The following is a 23,114-nucleotide window of genomic DNA, read 5'->3' on the forward strand; positions in this document are numbered from 1 at the left end:
AGGAAATCAAATGTCACTTATCTTCTCAGGTGGCATTTCTGCTAGTGATTTTTGTTACTGCTATTTATATTAAAGAAAAACCTCTGAGAAATAGCAAGGCCTGCTTGTAACAATTGGAAGTATACAGCAAATTGAATTTCCTGTTTATGCATGTTATCATCTCTAACTGGTGATTCCCGAATTTTCGTTCTTGTTACTAAATTGTGGTATCAAGGCTGTGATTTATTTCTTGGCCTTTTCAAGGTCTTGGAGTTTTTCCTCAAGGTTTCTCTGGCTGCCTTAATAGGAGCATGTGAGTGCTCAGTTGGGCGTTGCTGGCAGGTGTTGTTTAACTGCTGGAAGACAGAACCAAACTGTAAATCCATCCATAAGGAAATCAGGGTAAGAGTACGTGTCGTGTTATGTGAGATGTTAATAAATGAGCTGCAGTTGCTAAATTAATGGATTTGCTTAACAACCCTGTGTACAAGTAGCTGAGGATGCTCTTAAACCGCATGCAAGATACCTCTTGATATGTAATAATGGGTATTGTAAAATGTGTAGCCAGATTATTTAAAAGCCCAGATTCGGAATTGGGGGTGATTTGATGCTGACATGCCTGATCAATTTTACAGAAATAGGTATATATTTTGAAATTACTTGCAAGGGTTGTAGGCTTTTAATTGATGAAAGAGGCTTAGGAGAAGGCAGGTTAGAAATTTGCCTAAGGAAAAACAATGTGTGGTTTGAGGAATAATATGTCTGCCATCCTCAACTGCAGATATTTGTCTCTTTTTGAAGTTTTCTGTATTTAATATTATGAAATCACTGGTTCACAAATGAATCTTTCTTCAGGGCAGCACAAAAAGTCACCCGAGTACAGCTTTTCAGGTGGGCGGCTGAGTTTGGTGGCTTTGCTTTTCCTCGTCTTTCTGAGAGGGGAAAAAAGCGGAGGCAAACTCTCCAGCTGAGATCTGGCTCCCTTCCAGAGGCAGTAGCTCTGGTATGACTCAGTGAGGGGGCCTGCTTATCTTCCTCTGCTTTTCCCTCCCCTTTCCCCCTTCTCTGACCTGGCAAGGCCGTATATCTGATCCCATCCCAGTGTCTTTCTCTCCTCCCTTGCTGCTCACTTGAGAAGGAATGAGCTCATCACAGGAACTTGCTGCTTTTTGCTCCCAGCTTGTGATTAACCATTTTTCCTCCCTTCATTCTCACCACCATTCCAGACACTTTGTCCAGCAACAGTCTTTCCCCGTAGCCTCCTCTGCTCACGATCCCAGTGTTTACAGCCCAGGATCAGATGCTGCTGCTTTCCATTTTCCAGAAGCGGGCACTTGTCACGACGAAGACTTCCAGGCCCTTCATTGTGAGGATATAAGGATGCAAAACAAGACATGGCTGCTGTGGCCGCAACTTACCTCTTCATCATCTCCCTCTAACATACAACTCTCGATGGGGGTTGCTGTGGATTTCACCATGGCCTGGAAGGTTTTCAGCTCCTATTTCTGCATCTTGCAGTGGCAGGTTTCTCACTCCGCTGAAGAGCCATTTGAAAAATAGCCTCGTGCTGATTTGTTACACTTTTCTCCAGAAGTTTATAGTTGCTGTAAGATGTGAACAGTGCTGGAATGGAAATGGAGGAGTCTGATTTATGCTGAGATTGCTTTCTGTGTTTGAGTTTTGTCGGTGATGTGATGGGAGGTCATTAGTTACCTCCCAGGAGGGGAGTAAACTCTTCGAAAGGGCTGACAATAGCAGGACACGGGAAATGGTTTTAAGTTAAAAGAGGGAAGATTTAGGTTGGATGTTAGGGGGAAGTTCTTCACTAGGAGAGTGGTCAGGACCTGGAACAGGCTGCCCAGGGAGGTTGTGGATGCCCCGTCCTTGGAGATGTTCAAGACCAGGTTGGACGGGGCCCTGGGCAACCTGATCTAGTAAATGTGTATGTTTGGTGGCCCTGCCAGGCAGGGGGGTTGGAACTACATGATCCTTGAGGTCCCTTCCAACCCGGGTCATTCTGTGATTCTGTGTGACTTACCTAATCATTTCCTTTAAAGGATGTGATTCTTGTGTGCTTTTGTTTTGGTTTTGCTTTGTGTTATTTTGTTTTAAAGAATAATCTACTTTTTGAGGCATTTGTTCCCTGCTTTGTGTGGGCTGCCTGCTGAGGTGTTTGAGCAATGAGGGACTGCCTGAGTAAACTGTGAGATTCTGCTCTGCTGGTATGAAACTCATTAAGTAGCAAATTAAGTACCTGTGTGTATGTGTCTGGCTTTAATTGTTTCTTAAATAAACCTTAAAATACTGTGACAAAGTTGATATTCTAACTAGAATCCAGACATTGGTTTCGTAACCATTGTTCTGTTTGCTTCTGTTGGTTAAGGCATTGAATATGTTTAAAAACATATGCGTAACTGGCACTGTGTGCCTAGAGCCCCTCCAACAATAGAGTCCAAAGTGTTTCACAAAGTAGCTGCATCAATATGGGCTCTGATGTGTGACTTGGAATTCATTTTTATGCTCAGCAGACTGAGAGCTTATCTACCTTAGGTACAACTTCCAGTTGTGTTACATACCTCTTACGGGTACTGTTTGGGTCCTTGTGGAAGTATCTTCTGTTTCAGTGTGTGAAACGAAGCTCCTCAAAATAACACACCATGCTGGTATTTGTTGTCTCTCTTATTTTTACCTGAATAGCATGTGGATGTGACAACTGAGCTTGGCAGGATTAGGCAATATGGAAACACTCAGTGAGAAGCAGCTCCTGCTCAGTAATTTTTGTAGTCTGAGTAGACAAGATACATTTGTGGAAGAGGAAGACAGGTGTGGTAACACCGTGCCATCCGTTTATTCCGTCTCCAGTTTCAGGCTTCCACTATTGATAATTTAATACCCTGTACTTTTAATTGCTGTCATTACCCTGCTTTTGTCCTTTACCCTTGATTGACCTCAGTGTGCCTCTGAGGAGGATGATGACAGCAAAACCCACCGCTTGGAGAGGCAGCAGAAATGCTTGTGCTGAAAGTTGGTCCTCACAGATGAAGCAGCTGAAATCTTTCACAGTGACTGGACAGCATCACTGGAGATTCAGTCTCATGTTACAGGAGATCTGCTGATCAACGTCTCAGGCCAGTTAGCAGCCAGCTTCTGTGTGATTTTGGTTTTTGGGGAGAGTTTGGTGTGTTGTTTTTTGTTTTGTTTTTTTAATTACACATTATATATCTCCAGCTGCTACAAAGCCAGCTTCTGAAAAGCCAGCATCTCCTCCCCCTCAGCTGTCACCGCTGGATGCTGACTTGGCAGTCGATGGACTTGCTTTTTCTTCTCTGCCATGTCATGAGTACCATACCTCCACATTAAAATAGTGTATCTAAGAATATCTAAGAATCTAAACAGATAACCAAGTAGTTTGTGCTAGATACTGCCTAAAACACCAGTGCTTTCATAGGCTTCGTTTTTGCATGTTTGTTAAGCTGCTTTTCTTTCAAGAGCTGCTTTATTGCTGAGCAATTACAAGGTACATTAGAAGTTTGAGAGCGTTTTTGGCAGGGTGTTTAAATAGAACCTCACACAGGCTGGGGTGGCTCATGTGACTTATTAGAGAACCATTTGATGTCTGTATGCTCCGGCCTTTCTCTGTCCTGTGATTAGTGTGCAGACGGCCATTTCATGTAACTTCTTTCACTACTTATGCACGTAGGCAGCCCATGTTGTTGACCGTGTGTTTCTGAGTTCATCTGGGACTAAATGGACCCCTTCCACCTCAGTCATCCTGTGCTTACTGAGACTGCTCTGTACAGTTTGATCACGTGTCCAGGTAGACACGTTTGTGTCTGGAGAGTGTGGAAGGGGCACCAGGTAACTGTTTTTAAGTTGGTTATGCTACTGCATAGTGTACAAATTATTGGAAAGTTTTGGTGGTGTTTGTGAACACCAAATGAGATTTGGGAGGAGTGTGAGCTGCATACACCATTGCCGGATTTGAGTTTGTCCCATAGTGACAAGTTATTTCCCCCAAATTACAGAGAGAGAATGAGGAATTCCTGCTGATTTACATTCAGATTGCACCTCTATACTGTTTGCTGACTAAACGAGCGTTTACTACAGCAGGGTTGTATGTCCTGTTTTAGGTGCAATATCAACATGCAGTACTTGGTGCGAATATTGAAAGGGCTGTGTAATGTTGCACCTAATCCATAATACTTGGCATTGCTCCTCAGGGGAGGCTTACAATACAAGTTTTCTGAGTTTTGTATAATGAGATGTATAATGAGTCGTTCGTTTTGTGTTTGAACCTACCTAGGTGCTTTTCTGTATAGTACAGATCCTATTAAGTGCTGGGAATTGGAACCTGATTCAGCCCTCATTTTTGTAGGTACTGCCTTCAGATTAGTAATGAACAAATTTTTATTGCTGCCTCCCCTATTATATTTATTACCTAGATGAGATTATTTGGTGGAGCTCTCAGTATAGCAGATTCTATGTTTCCTTTTAAAAAAGTTACCTATTTAACCTAGCGAAGATGTCACAGCAGAGGGAACTTCATGTTCTTGTATGTTGTGTTTTGTATCCAGTCACCATTAAGCAAACGCTTTTGTGGCGTTCTTATTTATAAGCAGTGGAACCTATTTTATTACCTGCAGGCAATTGAATGAGAGAAGCTCTTTCTTATCTTGAGATACACTGACAATATTTTCAGAAATGTATTTTAATATTTGAGCTGTTCCAATTAGTTCTGTAGAACTATGCCTTAACCATCTTTGCTGGTAGATCTAAACAGCAGCAGTCAAACAAACAGCTAACGCTCCAGAACTGGGCTGTTTCCTACAAGCATGGTTTTTGCCCTCAGGTTAATGTTCGTAGAGTTGCAGAATTGCTGAGGTTGGAGAGGACCTCTAGAGATCATTGGGTTAGTCCAGCCAGGATCACCTAGAACACCTCCAGCCATGGAAACTCTGTAGCCTATCTGACTAATGAGTTCCAATGTTTTACTGTCCTCACAATTACAAAATAAAAAAATCAGAGAAGAATGCTACTCTTTCAAGTTTGAGTGGAGTTTGTCAGCCCCATGTGTCAGTTTGTGTCCTTTGCCTGTCTGTTCGCCAAGCACTGAGAAGAGTCAGGCTTAGTCATTCTCATCTCATCCCCAGTCCCCTCCTTCAGGCTGCAGAATCCTGGCTCACACAGCCTTTTTTCAGGTATCATCTGCTCTAAGCCCTTAATCATCATCGCGGCTTGGCTCCAGTATGTCCTGTCTTGTATCTAGGAGCTCAAACCTGGAATCAGCACTCTGGATGTGTCTCACCAATGCTGAAGGGAGGAGAAGGATCACCTCCCCTGACCTGCTGGCGATGTTCTTCCTAGTGCAGCTGAGGATGCTGCTGGCCCTCTTTCACTGCTGAGGCATGTTGCTGGCTCACATTCATCTAGGACCTTGAGGTTCTTCTCTGCAAAGCTGCTTTCCAGACAATCTGCCTCTGGTTCATACAGATATTTGGAGTTATTCCTCTCCAGATGAGGACATTGTGTTTCCCTTTGTTGGACTTCATGGGGTTTGTTCCTGCCCATTTCTCCAGTCTATCAGGGTCCTACTGGGTGTCACCACAATCCTCTGGTGTTTAAGACAATCCTCCAGATTTGCCATCTGTAAATGTTTTGAGGGTTCACCTGTTCAGAGGCCAGATCATTAATGTGGATGTTAAAAAATATTGGCTCCATTATTGACCTTTGGAGTTGATAGGCACGAGTCTGCAAAGGACTTGCGTCCACCTGACTGCAAGGCTTCTTATCCAACTTGCTGGTGATTTCTGTCTTCCAAGTGTGAGTGAGTCAAACCCCTTTCAGAGCTCTCCGTTGTGCTGTACTGTTACCTCTTTGTTTATTTAACACACCATCCTCTAGGGTGATGGAGCACCTGCTTCATTTCGTTCCTGCTTACAGGAAGGTTTGTTTTGTAGTGTTTGTAACACTTACATGTAGATATTTCAAGTAACCTAGAACTATGTACAATTAATAAATTTGGGACTCTCTACTCTCTGTTTTTTGTCGGTATGTTTTGCCTGACTAGAAAATATGGAAATGATACGAAACTGCATATAAGTCATCTTTTGACTGCGACTGTGTTCCATATCAGAGATACCATTTAAAATTGTCCATTGCTTTCCTTAGAAAAGCGGCACATGTTTTGTATAAAACAATGTGACTTGCCATGGTAACTCAGGCCATTCTTTATTACAATTTTTATGTGTGGTTCTTTGGGAACTTGTGTGTTTGCATATACTAGACAGGTTTGTGAAGCTGCAAATCCCATGCAAAGATGACCCTGGTATCAGCACAGTCTGGGTTCCCATTTTCTATCTGACACACTAAAGAAAACACAAACAAAAAGACTCCAAAACTCCAAACAAAAGCCTTAGAATAGACGGGGAGCACAAAATAAAGTTTTCTTAAGCATTTGCAGATTGTGCCAGCATGTCAGATTTTGGTGAGCTTGTGTTCTTAAGCCAGCAGCTGGAAACCTAATCAAAGGAATAAATTGATGTTTTTAACCGCTGCTGTAATAAAAATGAAAGGCTTAATAACAGAACCCAGTTGTTTTAGGCAGCGTGCAGATAATGGTGGATAGTCCTCACTCCAAGAAAATTGTGTTCTCTATAAATGGAACGATAAAAGTTGTGGAAGGAGTGATATGTTAGGAAAACAGATGGCATGGCAATATCGGTAGTCATTATTTTGAAGTGGAATTCTGTAGAAGAGTGTGCCTGAATGGAAAACCAGAACGAGGGGAGGATGTGTTGAAAGGAGGGCTGGGAGCCAACAGGAGTACAGAGAGCATGCGAGGTGAGGTGTGGAGGGGTCAGACGGAGGAGAGTGCTGAGAGCCAGGGCTGTGCAAAATATAAAATATCCCTGTTGGATTTGCAACAACAGGGACCAGTTGTCTAAGGCTGCTCCCTTTTGGTTTCGCTTGCTTTGGCTCTTGGGGCTGATGCATCCCCTGGAATTTCTTATCTGCAGGCTGGTGGCTGGAGGTAGATGAGGTGATGCCTAAGGTTTATTGCTCTGTGCAGTGGGAGAAGAGGAAGAAAACAAAGCCTCCGGTAGTGAGAACTACCCAGAGGTATAGAGCTTAGTGGAGAACCTTAATGCCCTCATGAGTACATTGCAGTTTGCAAACTTGTTTTGTGTTGCTTACTAATATGGAAACCCGTATTTTTAGGTTAAGGCGTGTGAAAAAGCAAATAAAACCAGATCAGAATATTTGATGCTCATGTTCCTGGTGTATCAGAGGAAATAAAAACAAAGAGAAAAAACAGCTGGAATTCAGGTCTGACTCTAGTGTGAAGCATGGCACAAGTAAATACATCTTTTGCTGGCAGAGAAAGATAGGTGGGCCCACGTAATACAGGTATGTATGTGGCAGATGTGCAAATAAAGATTAAGAAAGGGGTTGTTTCAGCTGATCATCTCTTCAGGTGTGATTCTTTCAGTAGTTTGCTCTTACCTCATTATCTTCATTTGCTTCCATGCTAATCTTACTGGTTTTGTGTAATGTCAATTCGTCTGGCAGGGTGGGGGGAACACCTTATTAACACCTTGTTCTTTCCATGTGAGATTTTGGCTTTTTCAGAATGTCATTTTCTTACACAGCTGATGAGCAGTGAAATATTTCAATCTGATAAATAACTTGTAGCTGTCTGACTCCTAATGGACCATTTAATTTCACCAAATGTCCAAATCCTATAATTCTTGAAGGACAAGTGATTGTGTTTCTTACGGTACCCTCATGACTGGAGACTCTGTTTTGACAACAGTACATTCATAGTGAAGGTGAAGCATTTGAAGTTGTGGAGGTAAAGTGGTGGTGGAGAACAAGCAGTAAAGAGAAGTGGAGTTGGTCAGGGAACATTTAGGACTTTGCATAGGGATTTTCTTGTGTGACTAAAAGAGGAGAGAACATGATGTGACACGTATTGTGCTCTAGGAAGTTCGGGTGAGAATATTTCTTGGAAGGACAGAAACTTCAAGTCTCGTGTCTTAATGGATAATAGTGATGTTGTAACTATGTTGTAAGCGAGTTGAGCATTGCAACAGTTAACCTGGAGTGCTGGGAAACACTTTCAGAAGTTGCTTTTATTTTCTTGGCCTGGATACACCTCAAGTGAGCGGAATAAATTTCCCTGTTACATTCTCTGCTGCACTGTATCTGTTACCATTTACCAGCCTTGTGCAGGACTTCTTCTACTCTTCTGAAAAAAAACCATTTCATTCTTAGACCAACTTTAGGGAGGGGGGTAAAGGCTCAGTGGGAATTAGGTCAGCATTCACTGTGGATTTGGCTACCAGGGTCTCGTGTTGCTTGTGCTTTTTATTTGTGATCCTCTGGTGTTAACACATGCCCTTGACTCCTTTCTAAGTTTCCCCTTTGCCCGAGAATAAGGCTTCTGGAGTAAAAAGCTGATTCATCCTTTAATCAAGTGTCCGTATCTAAATATTGTTCTGTTGCAAATAAAGATTCAGCAGTTACAACACTCATATATATTTACAACTATACTCACTAAGTATAGGTAGAATTGTCAATGAGTCATCTTTTAATTTCTTTTGAGAGTTTGTGATAAGTTGATATAGGAGAAAATCTGATGAATAAAAATGCGTTATAGTGCTTTTATCATCTGAAGATAATTTGATACACAAGGGTTGGGGGAACCACAAAGGGACATTTAAAATTGCATAGTACATATAAGAACATTGGCAGTTCTTATAGTTGCTTTGCCGCAGCCATCAGTTGACACTTCAGACTTGATGATGCAGCTGAACACGTAGACATCACTAAGATTATTTCCAATGAGCTTTCAAGTCCAATGTCTTGCATTCTTTATACATTCAAATGCTTTATGATGTGCAACGTTGACCTGGAGTTGTAGTTCAAGTATGTTGCAGTAACAGTAGCATTGCACAAGATGTGGCTTTCTGAAGCCATCCAATTTTGATTTTGATTTGCTGTGGGACAAATGCATGTTGCAACCATTTGTTAGTGATTTGACATTGGGAAGTCACTTAGAATTGTGAGGTGGGGGGAAATGGTTGCAGTATGTTTGCAGAAGTGGGGAGATTCTTTGGTTTTGGCTTTATGGAGGTAGATTCAGTCTGTCACCCTCACGTAATTGGGTTCTTTGTGTTAGTATGGGGTAACTGAGGTTTTGACTGTTCTAGAGCTAAGACTAACTTAGTGGTGCGGGGTATCCTGTGAGCTTATTATTGATGTTGTGAGGAAGAATTGGAGGAGGGTAAATGATTTGCTGCTGATTTTTATCATCTTAAATACTGAGCACTGTGGAATTCAGCTGTGTCTCAGTTGATCAGAAACTTGTCCTGCTGCTAGTTCAAGAGACAGAGCATTCATGTGAAGAACAAAAAATACAACTGAATTAGAAATACATTCCATCTGCATTTGTGAAGGAGTCTCCGCTTTTTTGTTTTCCTGAACATCATTATGTAGCAGCAGCTTTGGTGAATTTCTTCAGATACATGGTGATTAGTTATGGATACCATGCCTTCCTTACTCTAACCAGACCTAGAAAGTTTGTCATTCTGGCTATAAGCCTGGCTCTTTAATATCTGTAACTTGTGTTTGTTTAATGCGTATCCAGACCCGCAGTCTTTTTGATGGAGTAGAAATTAGTATAGCTGTTACAAATCTTATGATACAATTTTCAATAAAATTTTGATGTTAAAATGTAGCATGATTTCTTTTTTCACCTCTGTTTGCACTTAACTCATAACTGGAGCACTCTGCAGATGTTGTGTTGTAAACATTTCTTAGAGCATCTGGTGATCGCTGGAGACTGTTCCTGAGTGAGAAGGAAAATACAGTAGGGAGAGTTAGCAAGTAAATCTTTGGCTCTGTCCGTATGAAGTTACTAGAGTAACTGGATATGTGTGCAGCCTCTTGTCACACTTTGAAGTGGATGCTTGTTTTGTTGCTGTAGGTTTGTTTGAGAAAATGAAGATGTTTGGCCAAATATTCTTCAAAGAAGTCAGTTTAGAAAGAAAACAACCCTGTAATTAAAGGTGATGATGTCATGTGTGTGAAAGGAATGCCGTGTAGTAAACTTATTAAAAGCAATGCCAGTTCTTTTTTGTTGTTGTTTGGTGCCTCTTTTCTCAGCCGTCTTAAAAATGGGTTCTTGTTTGTGGTGCCAGCTCAATTATGTGGGTGACTCTTCTGTTACTTGGGTGTATATTTCAAATGTGAATCTTGTGGTGCTGGTGAAAAGGACAACGTGGTGTGGTTGTGAATTGAATCTTACTATAGGAATTCTTGCTAGTTTTTCAGCTTGGGGTTAAAGAAAACTTAAAATGCCACAAAACCTCTGTTGTTATTACTTATAGAATACTGATGGGTTATTTTTAAGAGCAAGATTTGTCTTCCTGCTTGCAGTGCTTTTATTGCTCTTCATTTTGAAAGAAATGTGAGAACTAAATGTAGTTCTAACTATGTAATGTCTTAAAAAATCACTTTATGAAAGAAAATGAAAGTACGTATTCTGAAGAGCAGCAGCCATTTTAGAGCATCTGATCAGTCATTGTTTTTTCCAAAGCACTGTGTTTTAAGTACTCTCTAATTTTAATGCTTAAGGTCTTGCAATTATTAATATCTAATATGAAGGAGCTTTATATTCTCTTATGCTATTTGTGAACTTTGATTGGATCTGAAAAAGAAAGAATATCATAGAATCATAGAATGGCCTGGGTTGAAAAGGACCACAGTGATCATCCAGTTTCAACCCCTGCTATGTGCAGGGTCACCAACCACCAGACCAGGCTGCCCAGAGCCACATCCAGCCTGGCCTTGAATGCCTGCAGGGATGGGGCATCCACAACCTCCTTGGGCAACCTGTTCCAGTGCATCACCACTATCTGTGTGAAAAAATTTCCTCCTAATCTCCAACCTAAACCTCTCTGGTCTCTGCTTAGACCCCCCCCCCCCCCCCTTGTCTTATCACTATCAACCCTTATAATACGTAGGCTTCTGATCTTGTGTGTAAGGAAGAAGTCTTTCTTCTTTTTTTTTAATGTGTGCTTTTTTTTTTCTTTCTAATTTCTTGTTATTTTTGAGTTGACCAACAGAGTTCATCACCATGGTGCTTTACATATTTTACAGGGAGCGAAGCATTTTTTCTTCAGCCTGTATTTTAGTAGCTGCCAGCCTCTAGAACAGGGAAATCTCTCTGTTGATGTTGGAGGCTGTCCATGTAAAAGGATAAAGCACCAACTGCGAGAAGTGTCATTTTCCTGGCAAACAGCTTCTGCGTACACTCATCCCTAACTCAGAAGTAAGTCTGATCCAGAAGTACTTTCTGACTATGTGAGCTACTTGAAGTTCAGCTCTGAATTCACAAAGCATAAGTCACATCTCTAGTGAGAACTGTCGCTGTCCTGTTTTCTGTGGTTGCACAATGGTACAAGAGCTCTTTGTTGCATACGAGAACTTTCAAAATGAGTTTAGTTACAACTGGACATCACTGCCTCTCATTGCTGGCTCCTCTCATTTATTCAGCTCAAAAAAAGACTTCTAAGACCATCTCTCATGAGGCCTAGTGGTACTTCTGTACAGGTGTCATTGCAAACAAAAAGCTTTTCTATGAAGAGGGGTTTAGAATGGTGACATTCTTGTTGTTTTTATTAAGATTTATTCCACCAGTGAAGGAAGCTGTGAAAATAGGGCATTTATGTTATGTTATATTTTCACTTCCTTACTATCATAATCTCTGTCTATGATCGCTGTTTTTGTTGCCGTCATAACTTAGGGATTTTTGTTCCCATGTGGGAACATCATGTCCCAAACTAAATTTTACAAATCAATTTCTGAAAATCTGTTTGTAGCAAGAAAAATCAAAAGATCTGCCATACCTAACGCATGCTCTTTCAAGAAGTACATCCTTGGTTTGTCACTACATCGTACTTTTGTTCGAGTTATTATAAATCAAATCAAACTCTTTGAAGAGGGTGATTTGCTGAAGTTTGCTTTTCAAGGTTGCTTTCAGATTGAAGACTGAATCTTATGCAGATCCTTGTGAAGACATTTCATTTTTTCCTTCCCTTCTTAGTTGTGCTCCTGCAAAGATTTGTGTGTATCTTTCATTGACTACAAGGCCGTGCTTCTGTCTGAATATTGTATGCGCAGTTAGCAAAAGATTCTGTGCTTAAAAACACTGAAGTAATTTTTAATATGGTATGATAGGTCTGGAAGCAAGAATGAGGGACTGAATGACTCGTGTAAGGTCACGGAGTTGCTGAAGTCGAATTCATCCCATTCTTCTTGCCCTTAGGTGTCTTCATCACAAAATCATCATTTAAGTCAATGACGTGGGGCAGTGCCTCCAAGAGCTCCCCCCAAGATGTGTGCCTTCATGCATTAATTTTGTGTGCAGTTGTACTACTGAACTAAAGAGTAAGAGAGTGGAAACAGACATTGTGGAATATGTACTGGAAAGTCATAAAACAAAAGGTATTATTAAAAAGCTGTACTTTGAGGGGACATAAAGACAGCTGTGTGCATCAATTTCTGCTCATGGTTTTTTTTAATGCTTTTCTGGTTATGCTTTTTTCATCACATCTATTAATAAGATTTTTAGAGTATTCTGTACTGGTTAATTATTTAAAAGAGTCATTGCGTAGTGTTTTGTTTCCTGAAGATTTAAGTTTTGCTTGTGCTGTGCCTTCTATTACTTTGATATGTTTTAGATCCTAGTCTGTGCGTATGCTAGCACACTTCCACTTTCTAAAAGAATTGTTTGAATGATAGTCCCTGACACAGTTTGGCTCACACAGTTCCTTTCTTTAACAAAAAAAAAATCCTGGACAGGGAAACTTGGCAGACAGTCATATTGGAAAATAATAAACATGCCTCTGCCAGAAGCATTTGAATTTGTTACAGTCATCTGGTCTGGACTAGTAGCTGCTTAGAGATCTATGAATAGCAACAGGAGAGGCAGAGGAGCAATTTTTCTACAGGCATAGAGTTGAAATTATTTGTGTTTGGAAGTCTGCCTTTGTCATTGTAGCTAGAAACATAGCTTCTCTCTTGAAGTTTTTCCATTGAAATTAATAAGGTATAGTGATAAATGGAAGCTAGAAATTTTGATGGAGCATCCATTTTAGAACAGGGCAGGGTAGAAACGCCTCTGGTGGCTCTGATGAATCCTGTTCTGACCAGAGCCAAGACAAAAAATAAATACCTTGAGATCAAAAACTACAGATTAGGTTATTTTGGTATTCTTGGTGGTGATTCTTACCTACTTTTCCTAGCAGTAAAGGAATTTCATATCTCTTAAAGGGATAAAGCCCAGAGGTTCTAATAGGCAGCTTCTGTTTGGAGTTGCATAAGCCTCATTGTTAGTTTCTCTCAATACAAGGATTTCAGGTTGTTTTCCCAGTTCATAGCCATCCTTCTTCTACTTGAGAAGTTCCATTTGATCTGCATTTGCTCTGGATGCATTTATTTTTTTTTTTCATTTATTTTACCCTTATACATTCAAGTTCATTGATTAGGATTTGAAATAATCAGTTAAATGCAATTCTCAACTATACAAGTGCTTCTAAAACACAAAGGTTTATTCCTGGTTATGGTCTGCATTTCCTCCAGTTATCCTCATGCTTGAGTGTTCAGTGGAAGCATTAAAGTTGAAGAGCATTATGATGGTTAAGATGTTCAGTGTTTGAGTTGTTTGTTTGTTTGCTTTTCCATTTATTTCCTGTGAGACTGTGGAAAATCTTTTCTAAGATCTACAGAAATAGAAAATAAAGTAGAAGAAAATTCTTGATTAATGAATTGGCGCAGTGCTTTACGTGTAATCTGATCTAAAGAATTTGAACCCGCATTATACTTTCACCTTTTGGCCTAAATGTGAATAAAAACCATACTCTTTTTTTTTTTTTCCCCCCATTGTCCTGGACTTCATGTCTGCTGTCAGTACTTCCAGTTGCTTTTGTTCTGGGTGTCTGAACAAGTTGAAGTGTGTCAGTTCTTCCTTAAATTCATTGTTCTAATGCCATCATTATCATCCTAAGGATTGAATTAAACTTCCTTCAGTTCTTCTGCTAAGGACCAGGAGCAGCAAAACAGCCTTCACTGTCTAAAGTAAGCAATACTATTAGTACTAGAAATAAAATGTAAGTGCTGCATAACTGCAACATGAGAGTGGGCGTAATTGTGTTCTGTCATACTGGTGTTCTCCCACATCTCCTGCTTTTCAAATCTGTGGATGTCCTGGGAGATGATGGTGACTTTATACTCCAGCAACCCAAAAGCATTTTGCTCATTAATGTTCTTTATGGCCTGTGAGTTAACTACATCGGTAACTACCCCGCAGACCTCAGCGAGTGGAAAATTGGAGATACGATTTCACACCGTACTTGTGAACTTGTATAAACTTACTCATTGGTCTCCTGACACTGGGTGATTAGAATAAACTTATTGCATGAATTCAGGAATTTTATCTACTTTTTTAATCTACTCATGGAAATTTAAATAATTGCTTCTGAGGCGGACTCCTAAGGGCTCTATTATGGAGTGTCTTGCAGTCAGCAATTAGTGTTAGTGCTTCTGGTTCTTGCCCAAAAAAGCATCACACCGTTTACATTAATAACCTGCATGGCCTCCCAAAATTGGTCAGGTTTACAGCCTTTAAGGAAGGCCATCAATTAGAATTCAAGCACATTTCTTATTCAAACATGCCATGACAATGCAGGTAAAATTATTTAAGGGCCTGTAGTCTTCCAGCCTTCTCTCTGCAGTTCTCTTCCAAGACAAGAAGCGTGATACAGACTGGCAAAGGCTCTTAGAACATCTTTGGATAAACAGCTGAAATGTGCCATTAAAGGTAAAGGATTGAATGGAGAAATTACTGTAGATGTAGGATCACAGTATGGTGTTTTGCAAGGTTAGCTTAGGTCTTCAGCTTCAGTTGAGTTCTCCATGGTGTTCACTGCTGTGCATGTGAATAAAGCAAAAGCTGTTTGGAAGAGATGGAGGCAATTGCTTCTCTAGAAACAAAAAGGAAGAGGTTCAATAGCTTCTTGTCCTCTTTGTTTTCTTTTATTACTAGCTCCTACTATTCCAGTGGTTACATCAGGGGAAGTCAGTGGTTTCAGAAGATTACCATATGTGTATTCTGCCATTCAGCTGAAAAACAAGAAACAAAAAAAAGCCATCCCACCTCATAAATGCTTCTGTTTCTGTAGGCCCTTGGATAAAAACTAAAGGCACTGAAGAAAGCCGGCTAGTGTGGAATACACTGGTTTCAAATGTTTACTTTGTAATTATTTTATTAGAAGGCATATTCCAAATGCATAAAATGACATGTCATAGTAATAGTGTTAGCCACATTGCTCTTTTGATAGAGACTTCATTCTGTTTACTTAGAAGTATACATTTTCCTGGGGCTTATATGGCTTCTTTTATTTTGTCCCCTCTATGTTGCTCCCTCATGAGCCAACATTTCGTCCTACCATTCACTGATGCCTTCTTTTTGTCTTTTTGTCATCTCTGCACTGCGCATACTTTATATGAAAACCCATTTAGTTTGGACCTTTGATGTAGTGAGATGTCTATATTTGTGTGGAAGTTGGTTTTACAGTCTGAAGTGAAGAATTTAATGAAGTCCTGTGGGTATCTTAAATGTTAGGACGTCCTCCATCCTATTGCTTAAACATGTAGCTTTTAAACAGATAAAGATTGTGGAAACGGATATTCTCCTGCTATTTTTTAAAATCCAAGTCGCTTTCGATGGTCCATTCTGCTCAGAGGGTTAATATGATACAATTTAAAATATTGACATTAAATTTGTGTGGATATTTCATTTTTTATGCATAGAACTATAGAGTCCTTTTTCTAAACATGCTCATCTGTAAATTAAATTTTCAAAACCCGAATGGACAAAATGGTGTTATTGAGCCATATACGTAGGTTTGTATGACATGTACCATTCCTCATATTCTTCAGTCAAAGCAGGACTCTGTGTGCAGCCACACAGAGGGAAAATTATGGGGAAAACCCCATAAATCTGGTCAGCTGAGTTTTCCATTTCCATGGCTGGATTATCTTTAAAAATGTTTGTGCTGGACATGGTTTCTCTAACTTTTAATGACAGTTAATTGAGATGATGTTAGTGGATTACATCAAGCCTGAGGGTGACAGCCAGCTATTTGGCTAAGGGACCATGATTTCAACCAGGTGAAGTTAAGGGGGACATTCAGTTCAGCTGGCAGATGTACAGTGTGACTGCGCATGGTGACGTACTGCACTCAAGGCTTGAAGACTTCTAAGAACTATCAAGTGTGACAAGAGACATACTATTAAGTCAGTAAGTTATTAAATCTTCAATCATGGAACAAAGGCAAACAGCCAACACTTAGTAGAATTTGCATAGTTCAGATTAACTTACACTCGATTTTTGGCGTTTTACAGCTCACTTAGCATGCAGTGTGTCCCTTTAGCAGATTTTCATTTGTCAGTTCTGGTGATTGCGGTGAGTACCAAAGGATTTAAAACTAGGGATACTTCAGTACAAGTGTGAAAATACAGAGCGTGACGATATTCTGTTAATCCTCCATGTAAAATTCCAGAATGCAGGCATTTCAGCTGCAGTGCTTAATTTCTGAATTCACACACAACTGCCATATTTATGTGTGGGTTGCTCCAAAAGTAATGCTTCCCCCCCCCTTTATTTTTTCCCCTTCCCTGTGGGAAACTACAACAGATAGTAAGAGCACAACAATGCTGTTTGATAGAGCAAATTCTCAGCTACAAAACACTATTTTTCAGCCCCATTAGCTATGTGTTTTAGTCAGCAACAAACAAGAGTGTGTGCTTACTCATGAAAGTCTGCACCAGTGGATGGGAGCAGCCATCCCCTCTGCTGAAATGCCACCTGGCGCCTCACTGTGCTCACATCCACTGTTTTATCTCCATAAACATTCAGCAGGCATTAATGAATGTCAGTGGGTGCCATTTTTTCTGCATGGAGGAATTTAATAGCACACCTTTGCTTCATCCACACTTCCATGTCGGATGCCATTCGGTCTGGCTGCCCCTCTGCTGCCATCTGTCACATGGTGACAGCAGATTGGTCAGAAGGTTCAACCTCTGCAGCCATTTCACCACCAGCACCTCCCCCTCTGTTGTCATGGGCCAACATAATCAGGCATTACTTTTGGAGCAGCCTTCATATAGCATATATAGTTAGGAATTGTGGTCATCTTTTTTAAAATACAGCTTATCACACATTCAGTTTATTCTTTTTGCCTTCTGTGGTAAAAAGTTGTGTTTGATTTTTGCATGCTTTTGCATATGTTTTTGATACTGTAATTGATGCATTTTTATGTTTTTATTTTTCCACTGTTTGTTTTATAGCAGTTTCATTGTTCTTGAGCCACATTCTGTGAAGTATACGTATTTTGGTTGTTTCTGGCCTGGTGAACAACACTAATATATTGTTTGTATAATAATGCTAAGGGAAGTTGATTTATTGAGTGTATCAGACACTGAAGAGCTTCTCAGTGGTTTTAAAAATGCTCACTGTGTTGTGCAGAATTCAAAGTAGCAGTTTTCTGATAACTCAGAGTGGATCACCTGGTACTGTATGTGTTCACCTGCTTTGAATTACAGTATGAGGTTGCAGAATAAGAGCTGGAGTTTTTGTTTTGTTTTTTAAATTAACTTTTTAAAATCCCCTAAAGGAGCATAAATATTTCTCATTATTCCTGTGAGAAGCTACTCCTTATTGTATATATAGGTTGGACATTAGGAAACACTTCTTTACAGAAGGGGTAGTTAAACACTGGAATAGGCTCCCCAGGAAGGTGGTTGAGTCGCCATCCCTGGATGTGTTTAAGAGCTGTTTGGATGTGGTGCTCAGAGATAAGATTTAGCAGAGGGTTGTTAGAGTTAGGGTACCATGGTTAGACTGAGGTTGGACTTGGTGATCTTTGAGGTCTTTTCCAACCTGAGTAAGTCTATGATTCTATAATTTATGTAGAATAAACTGTTGTGATACAGGTTTATGGTGTAATTCATTTGTATCAATTATGTATAAAGTTCAGAGAAATTGAGGAAGGTAAAATTGAGGAAAAAAATTGCAGCAGTAGCGCATGGTTATGGCAATCACTTTCTAAAGTTTGGATATTCCAGCAGTGTGATGTTATGTGTGGGAACAAAGAATCTAAGCAGCGTTTACAGCATAGAAAACAATTGCTGTGAAATGGATTTTGGGTCATTGCAAGGAAGCAGCTGAGTGTGTCTCAGTGTGATGCTAGAAGAGCTGCTCTCGTTTCTGTTTACATTAATAGCAGGAGAATGCCAAGGAGGTTGAAGGTAGCATTTGTGAAGCAGATGTGGCAAGCTGTGTCTCAGACTCCTGCACCAGTGTTTTTTAAATGGTGTTGAAAAAAAGATATGAGGATCAGAAGAGAGCTCAAACATACTTTTCCTCTTCTGGAAAATATTAAGATACATTTTCATTAGATTATACTAGGAGGCTGAGAACAAGTGATCAGAAGTTCTAGTATAGCGGGGGAGAAAAAACATGGAGAGAACCAGTATTTGGATTTTAGCTGGTCAGATTCCATCATCATCTCAAACAAATATTCAAGCAGAAAAGAGTTCTGGAGAGTGGCAAGCTATCAAACGCTCCTCGTTATGTTTCTCATAAAGCTTCATTGTGTAGAATCACTGTGATTTTGTTGGTAATGTAAGCTGTGTTTGATGTTTCTAATGAAACATTACTGCGGCTTTGATTCTTTAAGCAGAATATTCTCTCTAGGAAACTTTAAGGAGGCAACAACCATTTATTTCTCTGCTTAAGGAAGGCAGTGAAACTTTTAATTAAACTTTTCACAATTAGGTAAAACATCATTCTGGATTCTTTTTCCTCAGGTTGGAAAGGAAATGATGGTATGCCAAGTTTCTGTTTCCTGTCACATCTTAGTGTAAAGTTTCAGATTATATAGAAATAGGAAGAAACGTGATAGCTGAAAACTTCAGCATTGATGTGAAAAGGAAGGCGACTTTAGAACATGGTGGAATGTATTGTAAGTGTGTTAGAAAGATGCATCTGGTGGTAAGAACTTGACGTTTTGCCCAGCTCTTCCAAAGCTCTCTCTTCACATGCCAGTTAAATGCTATTCTGAATTTACACAGTAGGGGGGATTCACTTTTTCATCTTTTTTGGCTATACTCTGCTTTGTCTCCAGTTCTCAATGGGCACAGCAGACTCTGCTCCTAAAACACTGGAGAGATGTTGCCTGTATACCTGCTGTCTTAAAGTAGGATGAATCACTCACTGAAGTCTCCATCTGCCTCTTGTTCCTCTTTAATGGTAGAGGAAGTTTTGTAGAATTAAGTACATAACATGTAACTCATTGTGTGGATGAATTCCAGACTTAAAAGGTAGGTCTCTGTGCCAGTAAATAAGATTAATCTGATTCATTTTAGTAGGTATTTATAATACTTGGGCTGTTAGAGATGCTGGTGTTCCTACAGTTTTCCATGGTTCTATCTCAGCATTTCTCTAGTCAAGCTGTCGTGATAGGTGTCCTGTTCTCTTAACTATTAGGTTTATGTAAACAGTAGTTTTATTGGCCATTAGACATGAAGCAGTGGAACAGGCTGCCAGAGAAGTTGGAGTCTCCTTCTCCGGAGATACACAAGACCCATCTGAACATCTTGTACAGCCTACTGTAGGGAACTCTGCTTTAGCAGAGGAGTTTGACTTTGATCATCTCTAGAAATCCCTTCCAACTTCCATGATTCTGGGAAAATAAATGAACCTTTCTCTCCTTCTCCCCTCAGGGGCAACAGTACAGAAACATCCCCATGGAGTAAACAGTAGCGCAAAGCATGTTAGGACAGTGCTGGATTCAAGCAGATGTAGTGAAATGAGTCAAGAAAGGGAATTCAAGATAGTGAGCCTCACGTACAGACGGAATGCATGTGGTCTGAAGGTGCAGGCAGGCTACAAGGCAGGCTGTCTCATTTCACAGAATCACAGAATCACAGAATGGTAGGGGTTGGAAGGGACCTCTAGAGATCATGGAGTCCAACCCCCCTGCCAAAGCAGGCTCCCTACACTACGTCACACAGGTAGGCGTCCAGGCGGGTCTTAAATATCTCCAGAGAAGGAGACTCCACCACCTCCCTGGGCAGCCTGTTCCAGTGCTCTGTCACCCTCACTGTAAAGAAGTTCTTCCACACATTCATACGGAACTTCCTATGCTGTATTAGTTCCATTGGATGTTGGATAATCTTTTGTTAGATGTGTTTCCATGAGAAAAAGGAAAGTTCTATTTATTTGTGTTTATCCTGAGTGCTGGGAGCTTGTCTGCACAATTATTTTATAAGCAATGAGCTGCAAATTACTGTTAAGCATTTCTTTTAACTAGAATAAAGAGACTTTAGAAAACACCATGTTTTGTAATACACATCCCTAGAGCTATATGTCTTCCAGTTGAGTGCAGATGTTAATTATTAGTTGGTTAACCTCAAATTTCTCTGGAGGAAAAATGTAGGCCTGGTCACATGGCAAGCCACGATGTTGATTGCTATCATCAGTACTGCTTCAAAGTTGGGTTTTTGTTGTTAGTTTATTTGTTTGTTTTTTAACACAACGCGAGGCTTATTTTTTTCCAGATATTCACGTAATGTGGCGTTCTTCTGCCAGCCTCATTACAGACTGTGCTGGGTGTGTCTTGAATCCTCTGTTGGGGGTATTCTAATTAGATGGCTTTTGTATCTTTTTTTTTAAAGTGGTTTGATAAATCATAATTGCAATACAGTAACTCAGAAGGCTGCTGTACCATCCCTGGGGTAGATGCTGCTTCTTTTGTGGAGATACGTTTGAATCTTCAGTGCAGAACTGATTTCTTGCGCTGTGATTTCTCTCAGAACTTGTCTGTGTGTTATTTTGTTTTGTTGGGGATTTTTTTTGTTACTTTTTAGTAATCAACTTTTGTAAGGTAGCGAATGTTCAGCTGGAGAAGGTTGTGGGGTGACCTCATCGCAGCCTTTCAATTCCTGAAGGGAACCTACGCCCAGGAGGGGAGTAAACTCTTTGAAAGGGCTGACAATAGCAGGACACGGGAAATGGTTTTAAGTTAAAAGAGGGAAGATTTAGGTTGGATGTTAGGGGGAAGTTCTTCACTAGGAGAGTGATTAGGCCCTGGAACAGGCTGCCCAGGGAGGTTGTGGATGCCCCGTCCTTGGAGGTGTTCAAGACCAGGTTGGACGGGGCCCTGGGCAACCTGATCTGGTAAAGGTGTATGTTTGGTGGCCCTGCCAGGCAGGGGGGTTGGAACTACATCAATTCGGAGGGGGAAAAAAAAAAAAAAAGCTGAAGATGAGTTTCCTATTCAGTAACCTTTGTCCAAACATAGATCCCATTGGGTTAACACTAACAGTTACTCTGCTTGTAGAAACATTTAATTGGATTTACACTCTGGACTGATTAGATCTGTTTTTTCAGCATGAAGCTTGAGTCATCTTGTGTTGTTTACAAGTGAAAAAAATAATAGGATTTGCAACTTCGTAGGAGGACTTTTGGTCCTATCTACTGAATAAGAAGCAAATTACTTTACCTCTTGGTCTAGCCTAGCAGTGTCTGCCTGGTCACATCTCATGGCCAATTCAAATGGTTTTTTTTTCCCTTCCAAGCTGACAAATTCTAACTAGTTCCCCAACACCTGCACCAGCTCAATTAATCTTTTCCTCATCTTCTGCAAGGTGTCCATTGTCCTTTTTTATTTATGCATACAAATGCTTAGCAGTTTTCTGGAACATTTTAGCTGTCTTGAATGTAAAGAAGACTGCCTTTTTTCTTTTATTTTTTTAAATTTAGGGCTTGCTCAGCACTAGAAGAAAAAGTCGAAGGGAAAGGTGAGAATAGCATCCATTTTCTAGAATATGTGTCTGACTCAGTGAGGAGCTGTTCTGAGTTGGTGTCTGGAGTATTTGCATTAACTTCTAACTTCTGTGACAAACAAGAGGTGCATTGTGTAAATAATGCCTTTGACTTGGAGTTCAGACTTACTTGCAGATTCTAGATCTTCACCGTGTTTCAGGTGAAGCTTATATTCTATGAAGGAGCCTCTCAGTTGCGCAAATGAACTTTATTTAATGTATACACCAAAAGCTTACACTTACTCTTGGCTTCTCTCACTAAATTGGCTGTTTGAGTTGCTAGTTGAATTTTGGTGTGGTATGAGGGAGGTGGTGGGGTCATCATCCCTGGAGATGTTCAAGAAACATCTAGATGTTGCACTGAGGGATGTGGTTTGGTTGGAAATATTGGTGATAGGTGGATGGTGGGACTGGATGAGCTTGGAGGTCTTTTCCAACCCTGGTAATTCTATGATTCTATGACTGCTCTGTCCTTGTTCTCAGATACCTACTTCCCCTCTCCTTTCCGAGTCTGTCTCTCCATTTAGCATTTTGCTCTCTCATTCCATGCACTTGTTGCTTTTTTTTTCTTCTGCATTGGCTGGATAGAAGCAGTGTTGCTCTTGAAAGCCATGCATGGGAGGGACTGTCTAAGTATTTGATTACAGTTACTCAGTTTTTGCCACATGCTTTATTTATGCTTCTAGATAAAAGCACAGAAGAATATTGCTCACATTTTATTTTTAAAATAAATTTTTTATACAAGACAGTGTGGCTAGGTGACCATATTTGGCTTTGTTTAATTTTAGATGTCATTAAATGTGGTAGGGATTGAAGTAGCTACGTATTTATGGTAAATCTTGAGAACAAAGCTAAAAGTGAAGCGTTCTGTTGTAAAATTGCTGTGACTAAATCTTACTTCATCTTGCTCCAACAGGAATTCCTTAATTCTGGGGGGGAAAAAAAGTGGAAACATGCTTGTCTTTTCACATTCACTTGCGTGGAACAACTTTTAGAACAGAAATAAAGCAGAACTTTTATATAGTTTTGTAGTCCTCCCTGGTAACAGTAGTTCCATACAGTAACAGTCATTAAAGCATCTTTAGATGTTTTATGCAGGTTATTGTGGTCTCATTTTAAGAAATCTAAATCAGTCATTAGAATGTTACTGTGTTCATTGACTGTAAATTCCACTTTACCTG

The 23,114-nt window shown here is 40.2% G+C and overlaps 1 protein-coding gene across 6 annotated transcripts in view; it reads left to right on the forward strand.

Moving 5' to 3' along the window:
- REV3L (REV3 like, DNA directed polymerase zeta catalytic subunit) overlaps nucleotides 1-23,114 on the forward strand; it is a 102,603-nt gene that overhangs the window by 3,398 nt on the left and 76,091 nt on the right. The window lies entirely within an intron of this gene.

Source organism: Coturnix japonica, chromosome 3, assembly GCF_054131305.1.
Source record: "Coturnix japonica strain WE chromosome 3, WE-NBRP24, whole genome shotgun sequence".
Classification (NCBI taxonomy): Eukaryota; Metazoa; Chordata; class Aves; order Galliformes; family Phasianidae; genus Coturnix; species Coturnix japonica.